The sequence below is a fragment of the Mus pahari genome, chromosome 17 (assembly GCF_900095145.1).
Source record: "Mus pahari chromosome 17, PAHARI_EIJ_v1.1, whole genome shotgun sequence".
Classification (NCBI taxonomy): Eukaryota; Metazoa; Chordata; class Mammalia; order Rodentia; family Muridae; genus Mus; species Mus pahari.
Genome location: NC_034606.1, coordinates 47,639,007 through 47,647,339, shown reverse-complemented (window position 1 = coordinate 47,647,339; position 8,333 = coordinate 47,639,007).

The window sequence follows — 8,333 nt, the reverse complement described above, 5'->3', positions numbered from 1 at the left end:
TTCCTCTATTGAGGGACATCTGGGTTCTTTCCAGCTTCTGGCTATTATAAATAAGGCTGCTATGAACATAGTGGAGCATGTGTCCTTATTACCAGTTGAAAGATCTTCTGGGTATGTGTTGCTTATATTCTTATGCTTGACTCCCACCATCTGAACGTTTCTAGGGCTACCTGCCCTTTTTATCTGACTGACGCCTGTCCTTCCTGTAATCCTGGTTGTGTCAAAACTCCTCATAGTCCAGCTGTCTCTGTGATCATGAGATTCTGTGTGTGTCAGAGTTCCTGGGAATCAGGCTGCCTCTCGGACACTGAGATCCTGGTGTGACCAAGCTTATAGGATCCTGGGATGCTGGCTATGTTAGAGTACCTGGGATTTGAGCCTACTATGAATGCTGTGGTACTGACTCCAGAGTTTGCCCCCAAGGTAAACCAGTACAGACCAGAAATAACCTGAGCCACTGGTCAGGTGATTCCTGCGTCCCTGGATCCTGCTGGTCTCAGTTACTTCCAGTGGTGTTGAAACAAATGTTATGTCTTCTTCACCCCTGATCCTAAGATCCTGGGCATGGCAGAGAACCTGGGAGTAGAGACTCCTCTCCATGTTGTGGGAGTGGCTGCAAAGTTCTTGCCCATGGTAAACTGGTTCAGTCAGAAAGAAACCAGAGCCACTGGTATGCCACGGTTCCTGCGTCCCTGGATCATGCTGGTATCAGTTGCTCCTGATGGTGTTGGACTTTATTTTTACAGTTCCTTTTCCTCCCAGTCCATTCTCTGTTTCTTACTCATCCCATATGTCTTACTGCACTCTTCAAGAGGATGTCCCTGTTGCTGTAAATCTCCCATCCAAATATGCCCCGGCAATGAAGCACAACTTAATTAATATAAATAAAAGCTGTGTGCCTACATTGAGCAGATCTACCATTACACTCCCATCTTCCCCATCTATGAGACTCCTTATAACTTTCAGTTTCTCCAGGTCTCTTGTATTTACTCAGCTTTCCTTCCACCTCCTCCTCAGTCATCCTTTCACTCTCCCACGACTCCTTCTTATCTCTCACAACTTTCAGCTCCACCTTCCCTTCCCCTGCCCAATCACTAACTCTAGCCTTTATTTTACAAATTAAGGTGTGAAGAAGGTTTACAGGAAATCACCTGAGTGCTGACTCATTCCTCCTTCAAAACCCCTCCCAGGAGAATTGAATTAGCATCTAATTGCAACAGAGTTACCCACTCTCTGGGGCCCCAAGCCTTGTGAAGGTTAAGTGCATCTTCTCTCACTGAGTCCAGACCAGGCAGTCTTCTGCTGTATATATGTTGGGGGCTTCATATCACCTTCTGTATGCTGTCTGGTAGGTGACTCCATGTCTGAGCAATCTCGGGGTCCAGGTTAGTATCAGTATGAACATACTGCTGGTTTTTTATAGGGTTGCTATCCTCCTCAGCTTCTCCCAGCATTTCCTTAATTCAACCACAGGGGTCACCAAATTCTCTCAATTGGTTGGATGCAAATATCTGCACCTGACACTTTCAGCTAATTGTTGGGGCTTTAAGAGGAAAGAGGGGCTAGGCTTATATTTGTCAGGACACCATAGCATCAGTAATAGTGTCAGGCCTTGGGGCCTCCATCTGAGCTGTCTCCCAATGTGGGACTATCACTGGACCTCCTTTCCCTCAGGCCCTTCTCAATTTTCATCCCTGCAGTTCTTTCAGACAGGAACAATCCTGGGTCAGTGTTTTTGACTGTGGGATGACAAACTCAACCCTCTACTTTATGCCCTGTTTTTCTACTAGAGGTAGTCTTTAAAAGTGCCCTTTCATCAATGTAGGTGATTTCATTTAAGGTCTCTCCCTTTGAGTCCTGAGAGTCTCTCACCTCCAAGGTCTTTGTTACATTCTAGAGGGTACCCCCACTTCTACTTCTGGAAGATGCCTGTTTCCATCCTTTCTGCTGACTGTCCGAGCATCTGTCCTGTTCCCCACCCAATACATGATCAGGTTTCTGTCTTCCTTCCACTGTCCCCTTTCATTCTCTGGTCCCTCCCTCCCTTCCCCCTGCTATGATTGCTTTCTCCTCCCTCCCAAGTGGGACTGAGGCCTCCTCACTTGGGCCTCTCACCTTGTTAACCTTCTTGAGTTCTGTCTATTGTATCCTGGGTATTCTGTACATTTTTTGGCTAATATCAATTTAGTAGTGAGTAAACATCATGAATGTCCTTTTGTGTCAGTATTACTTCACACAGGATGATATTTTCTAGTTCCATCCACTTGCCTGTGAAACACATGATGTCCTTGTTCTTAATACCTTTGTTGTATCCGATTGTGTAAATTTACAACATATTCTGCATGGATCCTTCTGTTGTGGGAATCTGGGTTGTTTCCAGCTTCTGGCTATTGCACACAAGGCCACTCTGAACATAGTGGAACACCTACCCCTATGGCATGTTGGGGCACCTTTTGGGTACATGCCCAAGAATGATATAGCTGGGGTTTTCTGGTATATATATTTCCAATTTATTGAGGAACCTCCAGATTGATTTCCAGATTTGTGGTACCAGTTTTCAATCCCATCAGCAATGGGAAAGTGTTGCTCTTTTTTCACATCTTTGCCAACATGTGCTGTCACCTGAGGTTCATCTTAGCCTTTTTGACTAGTGTAAGGTGAAATCTCTGGGTTGCTTTGATTTGCATTTGCCTAATCAATAAGGACTTTGAATGTTTCTTGAAGTGCTCATGAGCAACTTGAGATTTCTTTGTTACAGCGTCTCTGTTTACTTCTATAGCCCATTTTTTGCTTTGATTGTTTGGTTTCTTGGTGCTTAGTTCCTAGAGTTCTTCAGATATTGTGGATGTTAGCCCTCTATGAGATGTGCAGTTAGTGAAGATTGTTCCCAAACTGTAGGTTGCTGGTAAGGCTCATACCTAAACATAATAAAAGTAATTTACTGCAAAGTAACAACCAATATCAAATTAAATGGAGAGAGACTTGAAGCAATCTCACTAAAATCAGGAAGAAACAAGAATGCTCAAACTTCCAATATCTATTCAATATAGTACTCCAAGTTCTAGCTACAGCAATAAGAAAACAAAAGGAGATCAAAGGGATAAAATTGCTAAGAAGACATCAAGTTATCACCATTTGCAGATGATATGGTAGAATACATAAGAAACCCCAAAAATTCTACCAGAGAACTTTTCCATCTGACAAACAACTTCAGCAAAATGGCTGATATAAAATTAATTCAAATAAATCAGTAGCTTCTCATTCTACAAATGATAAATGGGCAGGGACAGAAATTAGAGAAAGGACCCCCTTCATAATAGTCACAAATAATATAAAATGTCTCTGGGTAACTCTATCCAAAAAAAAGTGAAAGATCTGTATGATAATAACTTCAAGTCTCTCAAGAAAAAAATTGAAGATGTCAGAAAATGTTGAGATATCTGATGCTCATTGATTGGCAGAATTAACAGTAAAAATGGCTATTTGACCAAAAGCAATCTACACACTCAATGGAATCCCAATCAAAATCCCAACACAATTCCTTAAAGATATGGAAAATTCTCAAATTCATCTGGAAAAGCACAAAACCCAGAATAGTAAAGACAATTCTTAACAAGGAAAGGAATTTTGGGAGAATCACCATCCATGACTTCAAGTTATACTAAAGAGCAATAGTGATTTTAAAAAAACTGCATGGTTTTGGTACATAGACAGACAGGTTAATCAATGGAATAGAATTGAAGACTCAAATATAAAACCACACACTTACGAACACTCGATCTTTGACAAAGAAGCCAAAACTATACAGTGGAAAAAGAGAAAGCATCTTCAATAAATTGTGCTATTCTAACTAATAGACTATGTAGAAAAGTGAAAAAATATCCATATTTGTCAACTGACACAAAGCTCAAGTCCCATTGGATCAAGAACCTCAACATAAGAGAAGTTATGCCACATGTAGTAGAAGAGAACCTGGGAAAGAGCCTCGAGCTCATTGGCATAAGTGGAAATTTCCTAAACAAAACTCCAATGACTCAGGCTCTTAGTCAATAATTGAAAAATGGAATCTTATGACTCCAGAAAGCTTCTGTAAGGCAAAGGACATAGTTAGAATTGAGATTTCTACATCTTCAACTGAAGACTGATAGGAAAGCCCACACTCAGTGTGACACACCTACTTCAAAAGAGCCATATCTTCTACTAGTACCACTCCCTGGGCAAAGCACATTCAAACCACAACTACACCTTATAAAGACAAGAGGTTGTGCCTCTATCCTTGCTCACATCTGGATCCTTTCCACACAACTTAAAAGTCAGTTGGGGAAGTTGGCAAGAGACAGGATGAGACTGAACTGACTCCTCAATCACCCAGTGCTGAGGTGATTTCTTGGATGGTCATGAGTTGATAACATCGCCACTGCTCTTTCCTGTCAAGTCCCTAATGTGGGAAAACATCACATGCACACTCACACATTGGATGTAACCAAGGAGACATGATTGTTCTGTCCTTTGTTACCCACATTCCTCCATTATTGTGGGATACTCTGGGTCCAGTTCACCCCATGGTTCTCCAAAATGCTGCTGCCACACATCAGCACATGTCCCTAATGTTTTGAAATCCGTGACATCCTCCTGATGACCAGTCATGTAGCACTACTATTGGTCACTGACCTATTGCTTCATAAATACTGTGCCCATATCTGACCAAGCCTGCACATGTGACCTCTTGACCTCAGAGCTGGGCATGACCTTGGTGGTCAAGTATGGACACTGACAGATGGTTTGTACCAGTGTATTCTGCAGAAACCTCTGTCCAGTGATCAGAACCTCCCATAGTCTCACCTCTGTCTCAGCCAGGAAGGCATCAGTCAGGTCACAATGTGGCTAGTCAGGGTCCCATGTCTTTTTGTGCTCAGTCAACATCTTATCCACTATCGTGAGAAATGTCTTTTTCCCAGGCAAGACTTTGTCACCCTTGATGCTCGGGACAATTGGGAATGTGTTGAGAACCATAACAGCCATAGGATATGCTAGGCCATCCTGCTGCCTTCAATTTAACAAGTTGGGTAAATAAGATTTCTAGTAATAATATTCATTATTATTCCAATGTGTATTCCTGTATACGTGATGTGAGGAGAGCTATTGCCACAACAAAGATGTTGAAGTCTGGGATAAACATACAGTCAGTTCTCACATGACTACATGGGATGAGAAATGAAACTGAGGAGCCCTGCTTGCCTGGCAAGCTCCTTACACACTGACCATCTCTCTGGGTCCTGGGTACATAGGCTTAGTGTAGACCTCTGACAGACTTAGTTTCCAGCCTCTTCCATGATGGACACAGGCCCTATGTGTTCCCACCCATCACTGACTGTGTCTTAGTTCTAACCTTCAGCCTCTAACAGCCCTGTGGTAGAAATCTCATAGGTCTTGGTGTCTTCCATGTGATTATGTCAAGGTCTCCATAATTGAAGTGACAGGCATAAATGAAAGAGGCAATCACATTGCATATGGCTTTGTCCAAGAGGTGGTAAGGATTGTGGGAACTCATTGCATACAAAACAATCATCTGGTACAGTATGCATTCAAAGGTTGAGGGCTTCAGGACATTGCATCAGAGAGGAATGGGACCTCCAAGAATGTCATGGAGCAATTTTGGGGGGAGGAGCAGAATATGAGGGTTGACTGGCATCTAGTCAATGGCTTCTGTGGGTGTGTGATCAGTGGAGGGTGTCTCCTGCAGTTGAGGAAAAGAATCTGGAGGCCCTCCTGACATGGAAAGGGCGTTGAGGGAGGGCAGCTGGAAAACCTGTAGGTAAGTGAAGGCCCATGTTGGAAAGGTACCTAGAGCCCCCTCGGTGAGTGAGTGGGAAAGTACAGCTGGAGCATTGCCATTTTCAGTACAGGTCTGTAGTCACCCAGTGGATCAGGCAGAAAGATATACAACACAGAATTTCCCAGACCCAGTCTGAGGAAGCTGACAAATGATCTAAGGAACCTGTGGGGCCACTAAGTCGGTCCAGGGACATGTCACATGCAGGGTCTCTCTCTCTTTCTCACCTTTATTCACTCTTTGTTTCTTGGGGGTCAATCCCACCTGGGAACAGTCTTCCACTTGGAGATAGGTGAGGCAGTTTTCTTCCTCAGGCCAGAGGCCTGTGGCCAGGGTGAGCAGCCATGAGGAAAACATAAAGATGACTCCTGAGCCTTCAAACAAATGGCCCTTGGGTGCTGGGCACTGCTGGGCACAATGCACATGCCACCTCACCATTCACTAGAGTCAACAGAGTATCAGTCCCTGTCCTTGTTGGGCATTAAGACCTCTAAATATCAAAGGCTCAAAAGTCCCAGTGGAATCCAGGCAGGCTCTCTCTCTCTGCTGCACCTTCAGTGTAGAAGAAGGGAGGCAAGAGCTGAGCTGCACCTTCAGTGTAGAAGAAGGGAGGCAAGAGCTGAGCTGAGACCACACCATGCAGCCCCACATCAAGGACTAGACACGGGTCTCCTCCTGTCTGCTGACCAGGCTATGCCTGCACTGACCAGCTCTGTCACTGGAGCCTGTGGCTAAGTCTTCTTGCTGGACTGAAGCCTCTAAGCCTGCTCCCTCTTCCTGTCTAGGATTCTTGACCCTGTCCAACCAAGTTCCAGAGAATGGCATCATAGGTTGGGACAAAGACAAGAGACTTTTTCAAGCCCTAAGCAAGGCAGAAAGGAGACCTACATGGGAGTCAGGACACCAGCATGAATCATGGTCAGAAAGAGGATTAAGGAGACAACTTGCTCAGGTCACTGATGGACCCAGGCTGTTAGGTTCCTCATGGTTTGCTCAAGGCCCCTTCCAGGGTAACTTCTGGTAATGGATGATTAACCCTGCATGTCAGTGCTAGGACAATTCATTTGGCCTCTCATCTCTACCTGTCTGTTTCATACATGACATTATCAGAGAGAAGCAGTGGTGTTAACTGAGGGCCAGCCCCAGAGGGTGATGGGCTGAGTCAGGCTGGATTTTCCTGCATCAGATAAGTGAGCCCTAATGAGATAAGTGCCCAGGCAGTAGAGGGATGTCCCACACTGTGTGCAGTAACGGGTTTCTTCTTTGTCTCCAGCTCTTGGGAGAGGCATGGATGCTCTGCTAACCATGTGCCTGCTGCCTCTGTCTTCTTCCCTTCATCCTCAGTCCATGTCCTCTCAGCCATGTGAATAACTCTGGTCTGTCAGGATCATATGACTTCAGGGGGTCTGCATATTCATGTCAGCAGGCACAGGTGTGCCATGTCCACACAGGATGCTGAGACTGAGTCCCTGGCCATCAAGCATTGCTACACTGCGGCAGCAATGTTCCCAGGTTTGCAATTCTCTCTACACATATCAACAGAGACTTGATTGCTGTCCTTTGGATTCCACTGGAAGAGGACAGATGGAACTTGTGCAAGTTTTTCCTGGCACCATTTATACCAGCAACAGGGATTTAGGCAAGTGGTCCCTGGTTACCTGACTGTGACTTGCAGTGTGTGGAGATCTGTCAACCATGTGGGTGCTCCATTCCTCTGGCACTCACTAAGCCCCTAGACAGTGTATCTCACTGAGGCTCCCTATGAGCAATGCCCTCAGCCTGAGTCACACTGGTGACAGGGAACCCCACCCAGTCACCCATCTGACAGACAGCTGGGAGTGTGACAGAATCCCTGAGCTCTGTTGTCACTTTGCCTGCTGCTCCTTTTCTTCTCTCTCATTCCTCTGTGCTCATCACTTTGAAGACAGCAGCCTGCCTGTCTGTGGGAGGCTTTCCAGTCACTCATGGCACCACAGGGTGTTGGGAACCACCATGTCATGTCTCAGACAGGACCAGTGCTGGCTCTCAGTGGAAGCCTACTACACCTGTCTTAGAGAACCATGGAAAACTTACCTCTGTGTGCTGTTTGTTGCCAACCTGGTCACCATGTGACAGAGGGCCAGCTGTCACCTGAACATAGGCTACTTTTTTGCTCTCTACCATCAGCCTCCCGTTCTCCCTCCCTCCTTGCTGTCTTCTTTGAGCATCTCTTCTTAGCTCTGCTTTAGTTTTACCAGGAAGAATCCTCTGGTTGCATAGCCCAGGCTGACCTAGACCTTGCTGAATATTCCAGGATAGCATCACACACATGATCCTCCTGAGTTGGCCTCCCAGGTGTTGACAAATAAAGTCCTGTTCCAATGATCCAAGCTCGGCACATCCTTCCATCACAACAGTTATGTTGTCTCTTGGAGAGGGGTGAGGCAGGTGGGAAGGTTGGTTGGAGACTGTTGTCTGAGGACCCAACAATAGACGGCTGGGATTGAAGGAGAAAACAGCA